The 22,849-nt window shown below is 44.1% G+C and overlaps 2 long non-coding RNA genes across 2 annotated transcripts in view; both read left to right on the top strand.

The window, feature by feature from the left end:
• The window catches only part of LOC146358748 (uncharacterized), an 862,550-nt gene that overhangs the window by 682,474 nt on the left and 157,227 nt on the right, over window positions 1-22,849 (top strand). The window lies entirely within an intron of this gene.
• The window catches only part of LOC146358749 (uncharacterized), a 119,463-nt gene continuing 110,599 nt past the window's right edge, over window positions 13,986-22,849 (top strand). The window contains exon 1 of the long non-coding RNA XR_014785647.1: window positions 13,986-14,147. This is a non-coding gene — a long non-coding RNA (uncharacterized LOC146358749). The remainder of the gene's footprint in view (window positions 14,148-22,849) is intronic.

The following is a 22,849-nucleotide window of genomic DNA, read 5'->3' on the forward strand; positions in this document are numbered from 1 at the left end:
GCTTTTGTACAGGTTTTCCCCATTCTAAAAAGTTGAAATGCTAAGGCTTAGTTACTGGCAGTAGGAGCTTTAAGCTAAAACATGTTGGTACTTTGGTACAGAAAAGAGTTTCTGAACCCCGGCTTTAGTGAGATATAGTGTGGTACACTGGCTAGCGCAGTAATTCCCAAACAGTGCTGTGGGAGAATTCCTAGTGTGCCAAAAGAAGCAGAGTAATCTAAAAGTTAAGGTCTCCAGTTAACCCAAACTACCGAGCTACAGAGAAGGTTGTCTAGTACATCTGTATGTAGAATTGCTTCTCTGCATTGAAAAGCTGCAGGTCCAGCCCTACTATTTCACAGAGTGAGGCAGTATCCTTAGGTAGCTGATTTTCAGTGCCATGGAAGGGCAGCAAGTTGTTCATTTTTTAATTGATTAACATTGCGTTTTTACGGCTATGGTGGGGGAGAGGCAGTCGTGGATTTTCTGCCTCAGTTGCCAAAACAACTTGATTAGCCTTGGGTACTGTGAAGGCTGTGCAATTCGCTGCTCTGCCTCAGGTAGCAAAATATTTTGGGTCAGCTCTGAAAAGTTGCATATTGAAGAGCAAAATCAAGCCAGCCAATTGCCTAGACATCTTGCCATGCTTGAAGGCTTTTGTTCTAGGCCAAGAAATACTTTTGGATAGGATAATTGTACCTTTCTTTACATCCTGTTTTACATTCAATTGTCCATTAGTAGGTGGAATTCCTGAGAAATCTTACATTATTAATTTTGCTTCACCACCCAAAGAAATAACACTGTTCCTCACCACACACTTTCAACTTCTGAGATACAAAAAATAGAGAAGTCCATTTTCTAATGGACTACTGGATGCTGACACCACTGTTTCCATGGAAACCAGCAGCCTGCGTAGGCCTCCTAAGATACGTTTTCAATCATAAACATCAGATAACACCAGGGAGCTTCTTCAGCCCTAATATTTATGTCATATCAGTTTGAAATGCATCTCTTTCTCTCTCTCTCTCTCTCTCATCTATCTATCTATCTATCTATCTATCTATCTATCTATCTATCTATCTACCTACCTGGAGTTTCTTCCTCCGTAACACCGTTTAAGAAAAGATTCCATCCAGCCCTTGCATGCGTCTGAGTTGGGAGCAGCTGCAGGACTGGCTCATCACTGGACACACTGGCTTTGCTTGTGTGGCTCCTAATCTCACTCCAGAGGGGTGTTTACACACTACATTCAACTCCTGTATAGCTTGTGTACATGTGTATACAGACTGACAATTGGTATACTTGCAGTTATTCACATGCTATCTACCCAGCAAAAACACTACAATGAAACTTTGAAGACTGGATAAAAATACTAATGAAACCCAAAAATATTTGCCAAAAAGAATTTATTTGATAAGATGGAGGAAAGAGGGAAGAAAGCAATATGAACCGTTCAGATAACTGATAAATATACAACACAGGTCTCTAAACAAAGCAAGGCAAAACAAAGAATAGAAGAGGGTAGAATCCAATAAATGAGTTATACAGCACTAGTAAGGGTTTAGGGTCTTGCCATAGAGGCCTGTTTGCTGTTGCACAGCCCTGGGCAGGAATGCAGGTGTACGCCTCACTTTCTGGCCTGAAAGCTGCTGCTGGATGGATTCTGTGTGAGGGCATTTGGCCGCAGTTCTCCCTTCCACTGTCTTTTCTAATTGGTAATTTTTATTCACTCATTCTCCCTGTAAACTTCTCATTCCCTTTGCCCTTTCAAATGCTCTACTCTTCCTCAGAATTGCCTCACAAAAAACTCAATTTCCTATGGCAGCTGCTCAAGCTATGCTTCAGGTATCCTGCAGGGGTCTTAACACTTTACATGGTTACATAAAGTGAACATGTGTTCACCAATTCCCATAACTATATGTGTGTTCATTCAACCCAGGTACAGCTGTACACTTGATCTGTATCCTGAATTAAAAGCCCTATTCAGGTGTTCCAAACTCAAGTAGGCTAAACATGCAGGGGAGGGAGTGCTCCAGCCTCACCCCTCCCTCATCACATTTCAGCACTCTTTCCTCAAAGAGGGCTACGGTCTGAAGAGGAGGGACTCCTGTATCCATGGGGGTGCTCCACGTGATGAAGAACACTGGAAAATCAGGGTTCTTAATCCTGTGGAGATCCCCCACAGATGCAGGAGGCTCTCTGCTTCAGACTGTCATCTTCCACGTGTACAGGGCGATGATGGAGGGGGGTGGGGCTGGAGCCCCAGAGCTCCATCCAGCTGCGGTCCCTGTCTTGCCAAGATTTGCACCAGCTTTCATACCACTGCTGACACTTGGGCGACTGAAGTTCAAAGTCTTGTTCGGCCACCAACCTTCTGGATATTCTTGGGCAAGTCATTACCTTGACAGCAGTCCTTCAGTCTCTACAGTGGGAACATAATTCCCTCTAATACTGGACCTTTCACTTTGGTAGCGAAACAGGGCCATCCAAAAACAAGGGAGTAGTTTCTACATTGTGGGGGGATTTCTTAGTATGCAGAATTATATTCATAATGGCCTGACAAAGATTTGTGAATTTCCTACAGAATACTAATGACAGAGGAGCATGTCATGTTGAGGGTATCAGTTGATGGCATGGGGGGAATCAGGAAAACACAGGGAGGGAAATGGCCTGTTCAAGCCCCTTACAGTTTATAAGTGTACTGGATGTGGGGACTACGGTCAGTGGGATGCATATAATGAGGTTAAAAAAAACCCCCTGCACAATACAGCAACACTTTTGTGGAGGAGAGATAGGAAAAGGGCATCATTTTTTCCATTCTCATTCTCCAAACCCCACCCCACAATTCAGCAATGAAGTGCTCAATAAAGGATCACCCCTGAACTTGAGCTCTTTGGTGCTATATAACTCAGCAGGGGAATGTCTCAGGATGGTGGGGAAGAAAACAAATTGTCATTTTTCTTTCTCCTGAGGGCCCCCCCCCCCCATTCTCTGTGAACCTCAAACAGGCTAGCTGAAGCCATGAACAGACAAATTACTGTTGGGTTGGGTATATGCTGCAACAGGATTGCTGCTTGCTAGTGACCTACCTCACCTGTTGCTGCTTTACAGTATGCAGTAAGGATTGCAATGCCGGTTGTTTTGCACACAAATGTGCTTGTGACTCATAATCATATTAATTTCCTAGCTATGTTTTCAGAGAGTACACCTTTTGTGTCTGCATTTTGCAACCTGGGTGAAATAAACATCTGCCTAAATAGTATTGCTTTCCTAGGGGTGGGGGGATCATATTTGCATATGCAAACTGGATAACTGCAGATTTGTGAAATCAAACAGCAGCTTTATGCATTCTTAATACATATACAGGCATTAAACAGAGAGAACTAATTATAGCTTTAGTAGATGCATTCAACTTAACACTTAGCGCCTGGACCACTGTAATCCTCAAAGGGCTGTTTATTTTAAAACATTAAGCATGTGAGATATTTTTAATAAAATGATACACTGATATCTTTCAGTATGAGAGCACACAGACTTCCCAATTTCCACAGTATAAAACTGATCTATGGACCAGGTTTTATTTACACCAAGGGCTGCCAATGTTAAAATAGTTTGGTAAATTCATATGACAGGAGAACACAGGCCTAGAGCAAAAGAAAGATTGACAGGTTCTGGTTATCTAGACTTCAGGTTAAGTCAGGAGTAAGGCCCAAGCCACATTTTACAAACACGCATATGTAATAGTACCCTAATCGTCTTTGTGAAACAAGAAAAGCTACTTCTGGTTGGGTTGATATTTCTGGTTGGCGTCAGCAAAGCAGTGGGCAGGGGGAGCACTCAACCTTTCCTCACGCACTAGTTCTGTGCTCCAAACCACCTCTCCCCCAGTGGCTTTTTCAACACAGGGTTTTAAATGCATGTTTGCTTATTGTGCACAGACTAAAAAACCCACACTTAGTCTGAACCAAGAGTTAAAATATCTTCATTGTGAATGCCATTTGAGGTGTTTAATGGAAGTGGGGTGGGAAAAAGTCATCTTGTCCTCTGCTGTTGTTTTGTAGCACAAGCAATTATGCTTCAGGACACCTGTATCTCTGGACTGCACACCGGTTCTACACAGATGGCTGATTAAAACATGGCTTCCAAATGGAGGCTGCACTCCATGTGGACATGTTAGACAGCCACTTACCACATATGCCAGCCACTAGCAGGAACACGTACATGGAGGTTCAGTATGCAATCTGACTGATTCATGCATGGTAAGTGACTTTCTGGCATGTTCCACCTACGAAATGGAGCTCCACAACAGAAGTGTTTTTGCTGTGACACCCTGATTGGCTATTTGAGTAACTATAGAACCCTGGGATATATAGTCCACTTAAAAACATGTTACTGAAATTAAGCATTACTAGTCCTGGCCTGGGATTGAAGGAGAACACTGGAGTGATTGATAACATTTGCCAGATCTTCTCTTGTCACTCCCCTGACCTCTTCCGAAAGCTACAGTGTGTATCCTCAATGATATTTCTGCTATCACTGAAAGTAATTACTTTATTTTTATTTATAAAATAAGCAAAAATAGGCCTCTTCACTAACCCATCCATATTCTTTTAAGCTTGAGCTGTAAATCTTCTTCCAGAGATGCAAAACACATGGCACAGCACACATTTTCAGTCATCCAGAAGTGCAAGATAACCCCCACGTATGCTGCCCTGAGCCTCTTGATGGAAGGGTAGGATACACATGCGCTAAGTAAATATTACATTAAAATATTTGCTGCATAGGCACATTGTTGCAGTTCTGGTTATAGCACACTGTGCTCTCTGGATTGCATAGGTTGACCCGTAGGTGTGTGTTGTGTGGTAGGGAGGGATATTGTTCCTTTCAAGGGTCCATCCTTCTAATTAATAAGTGTGTATACATTTTGCCTATCAGTTTTCCCTTTCACAAACTTAGAACAGATAATTGCCCTTTTTCTCTGGAGCAAAGGAAATAATTCTATACCAGAATCAGAGGACACCTGTCAGAATTCAGACATCCTGAAAGAAACCACAGTATTTCTTTCCCAAATATATAAATGGCTGGGTGACCAGAGTGGCTGGGTGACCAGCCAGATGGGCGATTAATAAATTTAATAATTAATAAATAAATAAATCTGTTAGGACACTGGTGCCAACGATTTTGGCAAGTGTACCATTAGCTAGCTAGAAAAAAATGTTTGTGTTGTGGAAAGTGACAGAGAAGTAGGGGGAAGACTGCAGGAAGAAATGCTATAGATGGGATTATCTTGTATTTGGCATTGTATCATGCTACATTCTGTACTACATAGGATTGCCAGCTCAGCAGCATCCCATTTCCTGAGATTTCAGGGCCAAAACTCAAGACCCTTGTGATGTCACAGGGGCATGGGTCCTTCCGTAGCCACTGCAAAATGGTGCACATGGGAGGGATGGTGTGTGTGTATATGAGAGAGAGAGGCAGGCAGGCAGGCAGACAATGTGAGTGTCCTGAATGCAATTAAATACATAAGCAAAGTTATGTTTAGCAATGCCTTTTTTTTACAATAATGAACAAACTGAATTTGCAATCACAGAAATATTCACACAGTGTTTAAAATCTTTACTTGGAGTTTGAAATGCATGCTCTAAGCAACTGTGGTTGTTGTTTCATACATTTGAAATATTAGACACAGTTCAATTCATAACTGAATTTAACATAAAGTTGAGCTTTAACTAGGGGAGCTAGCATGCAGTTCCTATTCGTATGTTTCCCATGTGAGAAAACACCCTTTCAGCATATGCATTACTCACTGGGATGGTAATCACAGCACTAGCAACCTGTGCAAGAGATGCAGATTTGATTGAGGTGTTTCAGTAATTCACCCATTTCTGGTCCAGAGAAAGATCCAATTTTCTCAACTCTGGCAGGAATTTCTTAATTAGGTTGAGCTCATCAGAAAGATTTTCTTCAGTAACCCCAATGTCCAGAATCGTGGCAACTTTACAAATATGCTCAAGGCCCACTTCTCTGACTCTAGAGCAAGATCAAAGGCTGTGATGTCCTATAGGAGTGCATTCTCAAAGTTATACCATTTCTGAAGGTGCATTATTGCCTGGTTGTACATTTTGATTGCATCTGTTTTTAAATGTACATTGTGAGAATCGGGTAGCTGTTTTAAACTTGAGAACAATTTTGTTACATTTTTCTTTTTGTCCCTACAATTAATTAGTTTCACCCTCAAATTGCATTCCAGTGTGTGCATGTGTGGACTGACAGCATGTTTTCCCCCAAAAAAATAATAACAGTCATGGAAAATTTCCATGAAATGATGCACGAAATAGAGGTAGCACTCTGGGAGTGAAATTTGGGTACTGGCTGTCATCTCATCCGCCTGATCACTAATATCTGCCATATGGTGTCCATGGTCTGTCCTTTCCCCAGCTCCAGGAAATAAGCTTTAATGGAAGGCCATGAGAGGAGTAGCTGTTTGACAGCACGGAAAAGAACTACTGAGCATTTCCGAGGCTGAAAAGTGTACGGCACGTCATGCCAAGCTCCTCAACGCAGTCCTTGAGTGTCTCATTTTTAAGGGTGCTCCGGGAGAACTCAGCATAAACTTTATGAACCAGAGCCTTCATATCTTAAACAGGCATGTCCTGCAGCATTGTGGAGCAAATGGCAAAACACAGTTGGCCTGACAAGAGAACTCCTGTGTGTTTTCAGTATCTAGAATACAGACTTCATGGCACATAATTTATAGCACTATTGCCCTCCTCCCCTGAAAGATCCTAACTACACAAGGTGCAATCCTATGCATGTTTAGACAGAAAAAGGCCTAGAACTCCCAGCATGCCTCATGTTAGCTAGGGCATGCTGGGAGTTGTGGGCCTTTTTTCTGTCTAAACATGATTGGATTGTGCCCTTAAGCATTGAGTGGGTGTAGTTTTCCCAGGAATGGAGATTTCACAGTTTGGGACTGCTTGAACCATTGAAATCAATATTCACCACATATGCAAATGCAACAAAAGTCAGCCCAAAACAGTTGCAAGCACCCATTTCAGAGCTGGAAAGGTTTTCAGACCCAGAGACATGTAGTATGCCCAAGTGGGGACACACATCATGCAAAGAAGTGAACCAAAAATAAAGCTTTGCAAATGCCCATTTCAGAGCATGAAACATTGTTAGACACAAGGCACACAGAGACTGTACAAGTATGTGAACCAAAAAAGAATTGCAAAAAATGTTTTTAAGTGAATGATGTAATACATGTTGCTGTACCCCCTCAAACCCATGCTGGCTGGGGCATGCTGGGAGCTGTAGGCCTTTTTTCTGTAGAAACATGCATAGGATTGCGCCCTCAGTAGAGTCTAAAATTAGCAAACTGCACCAGGACTGAGCCTCATGCCCATATCCCTTCTGCAAAATGGAACCAATCATACTTATAGGGTTGCTATCATATTTATACGGTTGCTATGAGCCAATATAGGATAAGTGCTTTGAATGCTCAAAAAGCAATTAAGGGCACACTCCTATGTATGTTTAGACAGAGAAACAGCCTACAACTCCCAGCATTCCCCAGCCAGCATGGCTGCCTGGGGAATGCTGGGAGATGTAGGCCTTTTCTCTGTCTGAACATACATAGGATTGCACCCTAAAAAGGCTAGCTATTAGTAGCTGTAATAATGAAACCATATAATAGCAACAGAATAAAATAAAGTGTCCCTGCAGAGTCCAATAGGAAACTATGAAAGAGCAGGATAGGCAGTTTAACCAATCCCATCCCCCTCCCCTTAACACAGGGAAAATAGCAGCGGGCTTTTCACTTTGCTTGCCTCTCCTCTCTCCAAAAGCCACGTTCTCTGCTGCCAAGCAGGACCAGGTGACTTGCACTGCAGCTAACTGCTCAGTGGCCACATGGTGTGTGTTTTTTCTTATTGTCATGCATGATTGGTCACAAGGTTTCTAGTTTTAAAAAATATTTTCGAGCTTTTATAGGGGATCGCTTCCCCCACATGTCCTCCAGGAAATTCACCCTTGGTGAATTGAACGATCTTCCCATGTGGGGCAATTGCACATGCTCAGTTCATCAAAATCAGCAGCAGTCAGCAGTAGAGGGGTGGAACAGCTAAATCCAAATAAAGTAATAACGGTTCGCATGATCAGGGAACTGGCAGGGAAAAAAGATAGAGGGGAAGATTATAGATGGGGCAAAGCTGTTTTGGACTCTGACTGGTAGTGCTCTACCCTCTTTTTCCCTATAAAGGAGCCTCCTCTGCACCAGTCTTCCGATCTTTTTTTTTAATTATTATTTGACTGAATCATTCTTATGCTAATGGTCTCTCAGTTGTTCTCTCTGAAGTCATCTCTTGAATCTTCCTTATGTAGTTCTAGCCTTCACTGAACACACTCTGCTTCAGATAACCTGCAGGGGGAGGGGCCATTTTCACTGCCCTTTAATTGGAAATTGGGGAAAATGTTGGCCAGAGGGGAAAAAAACCATGGAATCTTTTCTCTCAGAATAATTGGTTTTTTAATTTTATTCCATTTTTAAACACTTCTGTTTTAACATAATATTGCTGGAAAACCCAAGATTGAAAGGTGGTAATTTGAAAGTAGTTGAAACCCTGACATTAGGCTTGCCGTCCTGAGAATAGACCCCAAAACTGGAGCCTCAGGCCACAGCTGGAGACCTGGCAACCCTAGCACTGGGATATGTTGCAGACAGGAAAAGGCCTAGTCTTGAGCAGAGTAAAAGCGTCAAGAACTGGAGATCGCTGGGCCAAATCTGACACCCCCTCCCCCCAAGCAGCTAACCAAGACTAGGCAGGCTCAATGAATTATTAGATTTGTGCCTGCACTACTATCTGATGATGTTAGCTTTCAGCTACTTTTTCTTAATTTCTTTTTATGTAATCTCTCTTTCTGTTTATGTAATATTTATATCCTGCCTTTCTATGACAGAATCAAACTCAAAAGTGCTTATAAAGAATATGATTTGCATCAACATTCTGAAAACAATACTGACAGAACAAACAGCATTTAAAACTTCATCATAGAACAACATCATAAAAACCATATCAGCAACAGCAAAAAAACATATCAGGACCTCGGGCTAAAAATACATTCTTTTATCTTTGTTCTTTTTAGCTTTTATCGCATTTCATGTATTTTATTATTTGAATGCCGTTAGCTGCTTTGGGCATCATGTATGGAAAGGTGGGATGCAAATCTAACCAAGGGCGCAATCCTATGTGTGCTGAGACAGAAATAAGTCCAACAACTCCCAGCATCCCACAGCCAGACATGTTTATTTCCATCTAAATATGAATAGGATTGTACCCTAAATAAATTACTGTTTCCTATGGCAATGGAAATTATTGACAACGTGCAAATGTGGTGTACTTGGTCCATCTTCCCCCTCCACCCCCAATTTCCTTTTAACATTGACCTTCCAGCAAGACTAGTTGCTGAAAAAGGACATAGTAACACCTGATCACACAGTTTCTTCCTAAGAAATTAGCAGATGCCTCTTACTGGATATGCTTTGATGCTGTAGTATTCTCATGTATTTATTTACCTTACTTCTATGGTGTCCCATAACTGGGGTTCTCTGGGTGGCATACATAAAAACATTAAGATAAAATACAAAACTATACAAATACAACATAAGAACAAACAACAGCAGAGATTTAAAAACATCAATGAAACCAATTGCTACCACAAAAATTTCACAGAACAGGCAGATCCTAAAACTTTCCAGTCTCAGAAATGCTTAAACGCCCCTGGGAAACCCCTAAAAACCTGGGGGAATGAGGTCTTTAACTGGCACCCCAAAGCATACAAAGTAGGTGCCAGGAAAGCCTCTTTAGGCTGGACTTTCCACATCTGGAGTGCTATCCACTGAGCAGGGCCTCTCCTTAATAGCTACTTGCTGAATCTTGCTAGATATCTAGAGAGGTCAGGAAAATCTATCCTGGTCAGGAAAATCTATCTTAATATCTAGTGGAGATCCAGCAGAGAGTAGGGGTTTGATCTGAGGAAGTGATGCAATCTGAAATGTACCTCCTCAGAAATACGTCCCATTCAGTTCAATGGGGCTTACTCCCAGGTAAAAGTGTGGGCATAGGACTGTCGCCTTAATAATATGGCATACTGACATACATGACAACGTACTGATAGCTGCGATTTTCTCCTTTTCTGTAGGCCAATTCTGAAAATATCGAGCCTGCTGCAGCTTGGCACCTGTATTGGTGCACTGTCATCTCCATGGTGACTGCTTGCTCTACAGCAAAACCCTGAATATAGATTATCTTGCAAATTCGTGTTCAGGTGCAATTTTGTCTCTTACACAAAATACATAGTACCGCAGTATTATATGTGTGTGTGTATGTGTGTGTATGAATCCATTCAATGTCTAGAAACCTGCAGCTACGCAACTGGAAAGTCAGTTCAATTCAACATGTGACATTTAGCTCCTCACCACAGATTTTTGGACTTTGTTGCCCCACAACTGAGAAAATTCACCCTCTGCCCACTGCTTAGAGGCACTGGCAGAATCTGGACAATACACCTAATTACTGTATATCCTCTACTCTTTCACCCACAGTTCTTTCTGTGCAGCTGTACATACATAGAGGCCCCTTTTCACACCTTCTGCTAAATGCACAAAGGTTGGAACTGGGCCATGGACACAAGGCTGTTGACATACCCTCCCTCCACATGTTTGGTATGGACAGGGAGGGAAGGTATGGAAGGAGCTTTTGACACAATCACTGTTAAGAATTTTTTGGAATAATCTCAGACAAGACTTAAACAAAGTCAAGTTTTATTTTTTAGAAATTAATATTTCTAATACATTTCTTCTTTCCTTATGTAGCTTCATGGTACTAAAGGCTTCAAATACATTTTTAAAAGGCAGGAAATATTTTTAATCTGATGGAAATCTTTTGGCATTGGCACCCCTGATCTGTATTGTAACCAAGTGGCATGTTAGGTGATTAGCAATTCCAGATGTACTGTTATAGCACTGCTTACTCTGTGATGCTTTTTTTTTTTTTTGCACTAAATAACACCTGTTATAAAAATAAAAAAGTGTGATGAAGCCGAGATGTGCAGTCTTCTCAACACATTCAATAACTCCTTGTGAACTTTGCTTAGAAAAAGATCGCAGGGTTCAGACATCAGGTCAAGAGCCTGGAGTGCTTGGCCAGATACTTTGTACAGGAGCCTGTGCTGTCACAAGTCTTTCTTCATACAAGAGGATTAAATTACTTTTGATACTCTCTTAGGGCGCAATCCTATGGGCATAGTCGGCTGCCTCTGAACTTGACTATCCAATGCAGGGCGGGCGAAGTGCAGAGGGGATCTTCTCCTCTGCACTCTGGTCACCCTGCATTTGTGGCTAGATGGCCGATTTCAGCTGTCTAACTGGGGCGCTTTAGAATGGGGGGGGGCAGAAGGCTGGATGGCGTATAGGAAGCGTCTTAATGACGATCCCACAGTCCCCTCCCCTCCCCCAGGAACGCCCCCTTTTCACACCTCCTACAAGTATGGGTGTACGAAACCCCCTTACCTTTGGTCCGTGGGAGGCGATCCGTTCCTCCCCCCTGGAATCCTTGTCTCCCCCCCAGACTGGCTCCAGCTGCTGGGATGCAAATGGTGTCCACATAGAAGACACCATTTGCATCCCTATTCTTTGCAGTAATAGGCTTCGTAAAGATTTACGTAGCCTATTACTGCAAAGAACAGAGATGCAAATGGTGCCCGCTATGCCATTTGTGTCCCTGCTCTTTGCCATGATAGGCTACGTAAATATTTACGTAGCCTATCATGGCTAAAGCAGGGATGCAAATGGTGTCCGCTACGCTGGATGCCATTTGCAGCAAAGCAGCAGATGGTGGCAGCGGATGGACCCCACCGGCTGGTGGCAGGTAGGTTCCGTCCCGGGGGGATTTTGGGGGGGGGTGGCGGGGGGTAGTCCGTTCCGTCACGGACTCTGGGGGGCCGGACTCTAAAGAATCCGGCCTCACTGGAGTCTGTGGCAGATTTCTCCGCCATCTCTACCTACAAGGCAGTGGGGGAAGGGGTGGGGAGTCAGATTTCTGGGACGCAACCTCAGTGCACTGGCTCCAAACTCAATTCCCAGAAACAGAAAAATCCTATGGCTGTCTAGACACTGTCTAGCTGCCATAGGATTGCACCCTTAACCTATTCATGGGATCATTGTTACTGCAAAATGAGCATTTTGGCCAATGAAGGATTTATATTTGCATCACAGGCCTATTAAGCAGCTTGGCTAGGAGACTGAAGGGTAAACCAGGACATCCCGTTTCCAGTTGCTCCTGTACGATACCATGAACTCCCTATGGCTGCAATCCTACACATACTTACATGAGCTTATACCCAAATAATTGGATTTATTTCCAGTTGTACATAGATAGGATGGCTGTAGGTAACCTTAGCCACATCACTCTTTTTCTCTGTGACTCAGTCACCCTTCCCTTCAATATGATAACACTTTTCTGGGTTGTTGTAAGGATTATAACAGGATAATGTATGTTAAGAGCTTCAAACTTTCAAAACATGTGATATAAATGAGGAGTGTTATCATTATAAAATCCAGCTAACTGCCTTAAAGCAGTATCTTCTATAGCAAGGGTGGGCAACTTGTGGCCCTCCAAATGCTGTGGCCTACAGCTCCCATTCCTCACCACTGGCTTTGCTGACTAGAGGGATTTCCACACCAGCCTAAAATCCTGCATTTAAAACGGGGCTTTCCACTTCTACTTTAAATGCAGGGTCACAACTGATTCCCTTTACACATGCTTCCTTCTCTGTAGATGGCTGTTCCCATAGGTTATGTTTCTGTGAAGAGGCATTACACACGCTCCAGGTTCAGCGATACCTGCCCCTGGGTTCCTGCCCCTTTCCCTCCTCTTGCACATTACTGGTGGATGGGGACTGACACGCAGACAGCCCCCCCCCATCTCCCCGGGCCCGCCTCCCTCTTCCATGCTTTTGGCCAATCCCTGCTGCCCCCCCCCCCCCACTATAGCTCTGTTTTGAACAGGCAGGCTGAAAATGGCAAGGAGCCAAAATGGCACAGGAGCAGGAAGGCTGAATGCCCATGAGACCTTCGTCACCACCTTTGACATCATGACCACACCCCCAACAACCACACTCAGCACTTTCACACTAGGGAAGAAATACACGGGGAGGACGTGGAGCTCCATTTGTGCATATCTGGAGAAATACCCCCTTTTTTCCGTTTCAGGAAAACACGGGATACGTGGGAGGGAATAGTGAATCTGGACAACAACTATGTCGTGTAATGGACCTGCGCAATTCAGCGAGTGAGCAACCATGAACGCGCAATAAACTTTAGGTGTAGAGATCCCCTTAGACTGATGTGAGCTGTAGGGCAAAAGTTCTGGAGGACCAAAATTTCTTAATTATCCTCAACCTGGTTCCCTCCAGATGTTCTGGGCTGTTCCCATGATCTCTGGCCACTGGCCATGCTGAATAGGGTTTATGGGGCCTGTAATCCAGAACGTCTGGCAGGCACCATGCTGGGGAAGGCTGTGTGAGGAAGGCACATCAGCCCTTCTCCTTAATTCACCTAAAGCAGAGCCGCAGTCTGCCACGATCTTAACTTGCCTTCTTTTCTTTTTGAAGCCTCGACATTGCTAAAATTTGGAGGGCTGGAAGCGGTCGGGGTGGGAGAAACCCCCACCTTTTTTGCCTTTGGATCTATGCTGCAGCAGCAGCAACAGCAGCCACCTGCAAATCTCCAGCGAGCGGAAGGCTCCACGGGCAACTTCCCCAGGTGCCGAGAAGCGCCCTCCCCGCCAGCCCGCTCGCCCCCCGCCCCAGGCCGCTTCGTGGACTGGGCGAGAGAGAGAGGAGGGCGCCACAATGCGGCAGGGGCGGCGCTGCGAGGGGCTGGGCGTGGTCTGAAGTGGCAAGGGGGCCGGGCCGGGCCCTGGGAGGAGGCGTGTCCCCGGAGCAGGCGGCGGCGGCGCGCAGGCGGGCGGCTGCTGCTACCAGGCGGCGGCGCAGGCGGTGGGTGCGCTCCGCGGCTGCAGCGACGGCAGGTTTTGGCTGCAGCAGTGCCTGTTTTCTGCAGGTTGTTGGATCACCGGCTTCAACAGCAGTAGGAGCAGCATCGGGTAAGGGCTTCCTGTTTTTCGCAGGTGTTCAGCAGCGACCTTCCTCCAGGCGAAGCCTTGGGCACCTGCTTCTAAGCTCGGGATCCTGGCGCTGTCCAGTCTCCCCGCCGTCGCCTGGCAGAAACCCAGACAGAGCTTTTTCTTTTCTTCCTCTCCGTCTGCCTGCTCATCCCCGCTTAGCACTTGGATTCTGTAAAGATTTGCTTGGCCGCGTCGGATGTTGCCAGATCTGTAGAGATAAGTCATCAGGCAGAGGAGCTCGTCTCTCTTAGTTGGTATTATAAGATCTTCAGTAGGCTGTCTTTCTACACACTCTCAAGACTGTGTAAAAGGCAAAGGGTACATACATATATCTATGTACATCTGCTGGTAACTTCTGTAGGTGTACTTGTTCATTAGTGGGGACCAGTCTCTTTTCTGGCAATGGTATGAAAAGCTCGGTGGAAAACCCTATCAAGCTTTAGATGATGTTAGATAAAGTGGAAAACTATAAAGGCAGCACCTGTCAAGGTTTGGTAGTAAGGCAGATGGTCATGCTAATAGCTACATAGTCAAAGCTAAAGCGAGGAGCTAGTTTCTTTAACTCCCAAGCTGGAGGAAATTCACTGCATTTTGGGTGGTGATTGTCAGTGTCCGGTTGTAAATAGCAAGGATAGTATTATTTCCTATCTTACAAATGTTTTAATATTTATGGAATGGCAGCAGTTTTGTTAGGTGGCCCATCTCCACCCAGATGATTTTTCACCAGTGACTTGAAAAGCAAAATGTATTTTTAAATTTGCTTTTCCCCACTCCCCCAAAACGACATCATGCGACACCTTCTTTATCTCCATCCCACCCCACCTTTTTCTTTTGTTTAAGGATGGAAATTTCAAGAAAATGGGGAGGAGTGAAGGGAGGTGAACCGATTTTCAGTAAATCCCACCCAACAGAGAACCTGGTAAATACTCAGTGAGGGCTTCATTTGGTCTGACAAATTTTGATCTGTCAAGAAAGGGCAACTTTGAAAAGGTTACCAGCATCTGTCTCCTATTCCTGACCAAAAATGCTTTGAAGGTGGCAGCATCTTTATTCTTTTTTAAGAGGTGAAGCTTAGTTTCATTAATTCATTCTAGGATATCAGACATCCCTTTTACTGAGCCTCAGATGCAAAAGCCCTTAAGAACGTAACTCTACTCTTAAGCTACATGATCTGGAAGGCTGGAGAAGCAGCATGGGTCGCGTGGACTAGGAATGGGGAAACAACAGAGTGAGCAAATGGAAGCATGTGTAAATGTGCATTCCCCTATCCCAATGTTTTCTCTGTATTGAAATGATCAGCCAAGGGAAAAGAGCTGCCTGCAAATGGGGTAATGCAGTGAAGCAGCGGAGAACAAAGCCCTTTGATGTAAGCGAAACATTATGCAAAACGTTCCATGCCTGAGCTGCCGCAGGTAAATAGGACAAAAAGCCTGGGCTAGTGCAGTTGTCTGCTGTAGCCTTTTGTGCTTCAGCAAAAATGATCTTCTAAATAAAGACTCACTGACTCACTGGCATACAGGTTTGGGATGCTGATCACACCCTAGCATTTAAATGAAGGCTGCTTTAAGGAGACAAGGTTTGGGGAAAGGAGGGGGTGTGCCTGTGTGGGTTGTAAGAATCAGTCCCTCCATTCTCAACAAAGGTGTGAGGTTCTTCCTCTCTCCTCCTTCAACTGTCAAATCAAAAACAAAAAGCCACCTCACTTTCAGTCCCAATATGACATTTAAGGCATTCAGTAATACATAGGTATAGATATTTCTCCAAGGAGATGGTTTGTATTTAGATGCCATTTCCATTAATTACTTCTTGCTTACTGTAAAGGCTGTTTGTTTTAATCTGAGACGCCTGTTTCATAATTTATCACACAACATCTATTTCCTTCATGTAAATTACATGCCTTTCTTCCTGCTTCTCCTGTCTGTCTGTTTGTCTGTCTGTTGGCATGCACACTCATACATACATGTATCTTTGGGCTGTGCAAAATTTTGTTTGTACAGTTTTTACTCCATACAAGTTATAAGTACTTTTCTTTAATTTTTTTTTTAAAAATCCTATAACCACTTTTCCACACTCACCGCTTCGACTGTGTGACAGAACCTGTTCTTTTTTGCACCCTTGCTTGCGTTTGTGTCTAGGCTACTACACGCAGCTTACCCGGTTGGAGAGGGGAGTGGAGGGGCCAGGTCTCAGCTGCAGGACTGATTGGTTTTCTGTAGCTGTTCTCATTTCACTGAAGACCTGATCCTAGCAACTTGGCTCTTCCTTGTTAAGCCATAGAGAATGTGCTGAGAGAGCACTGCCTCAGCCAAACTGGTACTGACGTTACTTCACAGCTCACGATGACACTGTTGCTCTTAAACAGCGGTGCTATGGGCGTCACCCTTGCTTGATGTCAGAGAGCAGCAACAGGCTCATTGCATTTCTCATTTGCTGTACGGCTGAAGCCATGACATCCATTTATTCACTGGTGTTAGTTTTCCAGTGCTCTCACACTATTTAGTGTTGGTTGTATAAGCGAATCCTTACATTCAGACACAGCTCGCTATAGAACTGATGCAAAGTCCACAGAAATCAATAGAAAGATGCTTCCAGCGTAATATGGATCAAGATCTCAAGGAGATACTAAGGAGACCCTTGTGATGCTGTGTGAGTGTTGTCATTTCCAGCACCTTCTGAGAAAGCTTATATGCAGTGCGAACCTCACGGATTGGGAAAGCTGATGTTTCATTTACTCACATTGTGATGCTATCAGGGGGGTATCCTGGCAGCTACATAGCAGGCCCGCAAGCCCCTTTGTGTGATCTGGAGGCTTTGTTAGAACCCTAATCTCTGCTGTAGTTTTTTTTTTTTTTTAAACTTAAAACAAGATTCTAGCCCTCATGGAGATGGTTTCTAACTATGTTTTATGGTTTTACTCAATCCACCCACCCCCCCAGTCACATTTGGGAATTAACTGTTCCAGAGTAAATATCAGAGCACAAATTGCTCACCATCTTTGGCATCCACTCTGTTCCTTCAGACTATATGAATTTATTTTATAGAGTTTGCACAACGTGCTTTACCTTAAGGCAGGCTTAAAACAGGTGATATTTTATAACCATGTGACTGAAATCATAAGTATTTAACTAAAGTAACTCCATGTTGATCCAGCCACCATATGCCTGCCCAAATTATACATAGCTAAAATATGCATTTCTGCCATCGCCCTTCAACACAGCAGTGTTCATCCATTGTGATCCATGGCGCCGAACAAGTGGCTATATGCACCGTCCTCATGTTCGCAGAAAGGAACCCTGATTTTCAACTTTCTCTTGAGCAGTTCTTTGTTTCCTTTTCTTTCCTCTCCTGCGGAGAACACAGTGACACTCATAGGCAGCAAACCTGTCATGTGTCAGATGAGAGTTAACACACACACAGGCTAGATTTGTATTGGGTACAGCAGCCTGAATGGCTGGGATGTGAAAGAGGTGGGGGTTTCCAAAACCATCTGCCTCGACAGAGCGAAGGCCTTTTCTATAGAGGGGAGGATAGATTTAATCACCAGCTGTGCTGTTAAAACTGAGGGGCACTCTGTTAAAAAGAGATTTGACGTGACATGTATAATTGCCTTTCAGATACTGGAAGAAAGAACTCATGTTTCTGCCTTGTTGATAGAGATTTCCACTGTCCCCATGAGCAGCGCCCCATTGAACAGAATTGAAGTTTTCCCTGGCTCATTTCCCCCACCCTGATTCTTTACTTCTGGGGAAACACAAACCAGTAAACTTGATGCTGTTCTCTTCTAACAGACTGGGTGAAACAAGTATACAATCAACTTTAGGCCTACAAATAGATAGCTAAAATCTGTGACTCTGTACCATTAATTCTGGTGTAAAGGAGAAGAAAGGAAAAGCAGCTACCCATCCGTGCCATACAAATGTGTTCGCATTTCTATTAAGGGTAACCAGAGTCTGAGGAGACAGTGTAACGCCGCCACATGTTGTCAGTGCACTGTTAAGATGAAAATAAATTTTAAAAATGGGCTTTTGTTATATGCTGCCAGTGTTCTACAGATCACAGATATTTCATAGTCCTTGCGCATTGTACAGGTTTAGCCACTCACCTGCAGACCTATGGTGAGTAAGAATTGCCTCCAGCCAACCAGGCAGTAAAGCTTGACAAATGTTCATTTTCTCCCCACCTTTACGCCACATAGACAAGTATGAGCAAATAGGTTACCGAAAATTGTTGTGGGCTAGTCGTTATTGTGGATATATTTACAAGATTGTCTTTATGCTTTCAGTCACAGGCTATACAATCCTGATTTCAAAGAAGAGCCCATAGCTCAATGCTATATTCTAGATGAGTCAAACGCACATCTCCAGTTTCAGGGAAGCAAGGCTAGGAAAGACTCCTCTGCTTGAGACTTTGAAAGTTGCTGCTGCTGGTTAAAGCAGATGATTTGAGATAAGGCAGCTTCACGTGTTCAGAGTGAACGTGTTTGGCAGAGATGCCTGTATGACCCCGCAAAAGAGCATGAGTGCCAAAGGAATTCCACATGGTGGAAGAGCCATGAGGTGAGGAGAGGAAAGGAAAGGAGGGCCAACTCTGTGGAATACTGGTGCTCTGGAGTAAGTCCAAATATATTTACAAGCAGAAGGGCGGGGGGCATTAGGGCAGCACGCATGTGCGCATACACACACAAACAAAAGCCAACAAGGCAAAACCCCAGGGAAGTGTTGCTAAGTCATGAACATTTATTATATGATGTGTCTCAGAAATAATATTCAAGGACCAAAGGGTCTTGATCCATCTTATTCTGATAGCAATCACTAGAATGGTTTATCATAGAATACTGCAGGAACATAACTATCATTTCTGAGCACCAGTCTGAGGTTTGCCTCTCCTCCCTTTCTTTTTTTCTTCCCAAATTGATTTGGCTGGGAATGGTGTGTGCTATCCCTTTCTTTATAGATGCCTCCTAACCCTACCTCCTGAGTATTCTGCAGCACTGGGAGAGAGACTGTTTGCAGAGGAGGTGAGACATCTAGGGATCCCAGCCAATGGCTGTGTAATGCCAGCAGGGATCCTTGCTTGTTTGTACTGTATCAGCACGGGATGCAGTTCTAACATAAAGTCTCCCTGCACTGACATTGTAAAACTTGCAGGGTCGTGGTGCCTTTATGTCCTTTGATTTGGGGTAGAAGGAGAATATTTGACGCTAATAATGAGGTTTCCAGGCAATGGTGTTAGGATGCCTTTCTCTACAAAGAACATGCTGTTTCATTTCTTTGTATGGCCCAGCGGCAAGTTAATATATGGAAATGAAAGGCTGTGGCATGCCAGTTGTGCAAAAGAGAATTGTCAGATTCATTGCATTAAGGTTGCAGTCCTTTGCAAACTTACTTGGGAGTAAGTGCCATTGAACAGAGTGGAACTTACTTCTGAGTAGACATGTCTAGGATTGTGCTGTACATTTCTTTGATTCTGTTTTAAGGTTCAGGCAGTGTGCAGCTACTGGAGCCCATTGGCATTTGTCTAACGTGTGCCGCTCGTTTGCTTTAACTGTATGTTCTGGTGTACCGTGGTCTTCCAATGATGCAGAGTATAGTTTAGCTATTAATGACACTCAGCCTGTTTTTAAAAAATGAAAAATGACCAGGTGAAAAGTGCCGGATTTGTAGCTCAGATAAATCAGTGAAGCCCTTCTGCACTTGATGGAGCTCCAGTAATTTACATCAAAAAGTCATCTGGCCCATTGATGTCTTTGGACTTTCACTGATTTGCCCTGGTTGAGGCCCTGACCTATACATGTTTCAAATCTCTTTTATCGTTTATATAAAATTTGACTTGCACTTCACTTCACTGAGTGTGTGGAGTAGAGATATAGAATATATGCCTTATTGCTGTTTCCATGATGCTAAGGCCTTTGTATTCATCAAACTCACATGCTGGAGCCCTTTCAGACTGCAGATGAAATGGGAGAAATCACAGTTTGGAAATCTGCTTCCCACCTCCCATTTAAAAAAAAATCCAGAACAACTTTCTTCATAGGGAAAATTAATACATATGGAGAGAGTTTCTAGCTTAGTCCTTTCCCTGATGTGCCTAGTTTTCAACATCCAGAGAGGTTCATGAAACAAATAATAATGTTGGGGAGGGGGGATACTTAAAAATGCCATCCCCCCACCACCAACACTGTGAAGTGATCCAACATCAGGACATTGCGTATGTATCCCTCTACTCTGCACTGGTTAGGCCTCATCTGGAGTACTGTGTCCAGTTCTGGGCACCACACTTAAAGAAGGATGCAGACAAACTGGAGAGGGTTCAGAGGAGGGCAACAAAGATGATCAGGGGACTGGAAACAAAGCCCTATGAAGAGAGACTGAAAGAACTGGGCATGTTTAGCCTTGAGAAGAGAAGACTGAGGGGAGATATGATAGTGCTCTTCAAGTACTTGAAAAGCTGTCACAGAGAGGAAGGCCAGGATCTCTTCTTGATCATCCCAGAGTGCAGGACACGGAATAATGGGCTCAAGTGACAGGAAGCCAGATTCCGGCTGAACATCAGGAAAAACTTCCTGACTGTTAGAGCAATACGACAATAGAACCAATTACCTAGGGAGGTGGTGGGCTTTCCCACACTGGTGGCATTCAAGACAAGGCTGGACAGCCATCTGTCAGGGATGCTCTGACTTGGATTCCTGCATTGAGCAGGGGGTTGGACTCGATGGCCTTGTAGGCCCCTTCCAACCCTACTATTCTATGATTCTATGATTTTGTTGAATATGTAGATATGCCTTAGAGCAGGGGTGGGTGACTTGTTTTGGCCTACAGTTCCGGATGTTTTGGCTTACAATTCCCATGATCCTTCGACATTGACTATGCTGGCTAGGACTGATGGGTGTTCTAGGCCAAAAAATCTAGAGGGCCACAAGTGTCCCCGCCCCGCCTTAGAATGATAGTGTTGGAAAGCGCTGTACTCCAACTTCCTGCTTAAAGCCAGGACTATCCAACCAGCAACCTCTCAGAAATCAGCAGTGTGTCTATCAAAGGTAGAAAGCACCAAGCATACTGTAGGGAGGTATCTGAAGAGCAACTTGCTGTTGATAAGTCAAGCAAGACCACCAGACCTCATTCTGCAGGAGAACACAAAACAATCAAGCCACATCTCTGAAAAGCAAAGGCGTCATGGTCCCTGGACAAAGCGCCAAACAATTCCCAAAGCGCATTGAACCACTATGGCCCTTTATAAATCTCTGCAAACGTGTGATGAGGAATCACCTGAATGGATGGTGTAGTAATCAGATGAGTGCTTCACCAGTGCAGATCAATGCAGTTCAATTCCCATTGCATTGGTTCTGTGAACTGGCTTTGCAATTGTGACACGGCATTTTCTCCTTAACTAGCCAAATCTGGCAGATGGCTCCTTGGCTGTTGTGTGGGTGGGAGCAGGCCTGACAGGTGCCTGTGCAGATCTCCCTAGAGCTACGATCCCCTGGTAAGGATGTCTTTTCCGGCACAATAGGCAGTCTGGCCATGAATCGAGCCTGTGATAATGAATTGGATGTCTGTCCCATCTTTTGATCCAGAAGGATCCCCAGGATGGCTTTATGGATGGCTTTAAGAAACTACAGGGCAACAACATTGGGCCTGCTGTCAGTCTTGCTAGGTTTATTCACTGACCTGATTAATGAGAGGGAGAATATAAAAGGAGCTGAAAATGCATGCTGCTTCTCAATTCCGGGCTTAATCTTGCTAAGCTCTGAGCACACCTGTGTAAGGTGATCCCAGCTCCTGTTGAAGTGTAAGGAAGCTGAATGGTTGCTTGCTTGTTCCTCCCAAAGAAATGCTCTCAGTCTTTTTCTGTGTTGAAGCTCTAAGGGGAACCTCACCTGCTCAGCTCTACTGGCAATAATGCAATTAGTTTTTAATAGCTTTCAGCAAGCTAATTCCAAAAACATCCTCTGCTTTCTAAGGGATTTGTTTTATGCCACTAAGACGACACTGGGATGCCTGCCTTTTCACTGGTTTCTGAAAGGACCTGAAGTGTCTTAGTAACGTTAGTCCAGCTGCTTCCTTACCAGTTTAATATGCATAGCAATTTATTCAGACCTGTCCATATGTTAAATCAGAAATGGAGTTTTCTGCTGAATGACAGGCCTTTCTTTTTCTTTTAAAAGATCCTTCAGCTGTGTATAAATGAACAGCAGTTGTTCATTTCCAGAGCTGAGGATTAAATCAACACTAATGGAGTGAAGAGCGTCATACTGGGACATTTTTACTGTTCAGGACTGGGACTGGTGACATCCGTTCAGAAGAAGAAATACGCTGTGATGCGTGATCCCATGCATGTTTACTTGGAATTCAGTCCTGCTGGATCCAGTGGGATGCTCTCCCTGCTAAATGGGCAGTACAGTGCAGCCTTTTATCTTCATTGTCGCTATTCATGAAATTGAGGAGCTGCATCGTGGTCCTTAGCATTAGGCTAAGCAGGGCTAAGATGTTATTGTGGTGGGAGCATGGTGTTTGCCTTATTCACATATAAAGTGGCATGGGGGGTGTCTTGCATAACAGAAAAGGGAGAGGAGTGCTGAACTCTACGCAGGCCTGGACCTTACCTCCCCTCAGTCTGTTGCTCCAGCCGCTTTTCTCAGTTCAAGACTCACTTCCTGTTTAGCAGGTGTGCAGAATTTCTTT

Source organism: Heloderma suspectum, chromosome 1, assembly GCF_057233095.1.
Source record: "Heloderma suspectum isolate Gila_16-S chromosome 1, 16-S_ref, whole genome shotgun sequence".
NCBI classification, from domain to species: Eukaryota; Metazoa; Chordata; class Lepidosauria; order Squamata; family Helodermatidae; genus Heloderma; species Heloderma suspectum.